The sequence below is a fragment of the Trachymyrmex cornetzi genome, unplaced genomic scaffold, assembly GCF_001594075.2.
Source record: "Trachymyrmex cornetzi isolate Tcor2-1 unplaced genomic scaffold, Tcor1.1 scaffold818, whole genome shotgun sequence".
NCBI lineage: Eukaryota > Metazoa > Arthropoda > Insecta > Hymenoptera > Formicidae > Trachymyrmex > Trachymyrmex cornetzi.
In genome coordinates this window covers 36511-37281 of record NW_017300156.1, presented here as the reverse complement: position 1 = coordinate 37281, position 771 = coordinate 36511, and positions in this window count along the sequence as shown.

Here is a 771-nt window from a genome sequence, read left to right as displayed (position 1 = left end):
CTTATAGCGCCGACAACGCATGCCACCGCGATATTCGTCTTCACGACTGCTCTTCTCCAGGTCGTGCCCCCGACCACCACTAGTGTGTCGTCTGCATAGCAGACGACGTTGCTGTCGAGGGCAGGGCCACTTGGAGCACGGTGTCGTACGCCACGTTCCACAGCAGGGGGCCCAGCACGGACCCCTGCGGAACGCCGTCCCTCCGCTGCTGGAGTCCCTCTTTAGTGTGGAACTCCAGCTGCCTGTCCCGGAAATAGTCCTCTATTATGGCGACCAGGTAGGGGGGGCAAGAGAAAGTCTTCCTTCAGCGCCCCCACCACCCGGCCCCAAGGCAAGCCGTTAAAGGCGTTGGCGATGTCCAGGGACACCACCTTCCCACCCGCGGTCAACTGCTCCGAGAGGGCGCGAACCTTCGCAACGGCGGTCACCGTTGACCGCCCCTCTCGGAAGCCGTATTGACCGCGGGATAGGTTGGGACCATCCCGGGACAAGTGCCGGACGATGCGGGCCGCGATAACTCGCTCCAACAGTTTGCCCGCATCGTTCATCAGGCAAATTGGCCGATATGCGGAGGGACTCTCCACCGGTCTGCCCTCCTTGCGTAGGAGGACAAACCTGGCCCTTTTCCACGACCTGGGGAAGACCCCCTCTCTGAGGCAGCTCGTAACGTCGCACGCGCGTGACATGGCATCTCGAAGCCACTCTACTTCCCCCTCCACCGTAATGGCCGGGTTGCGCTCCGGCCAGGTGGAAGTGAGGAGGCTCGCCTCG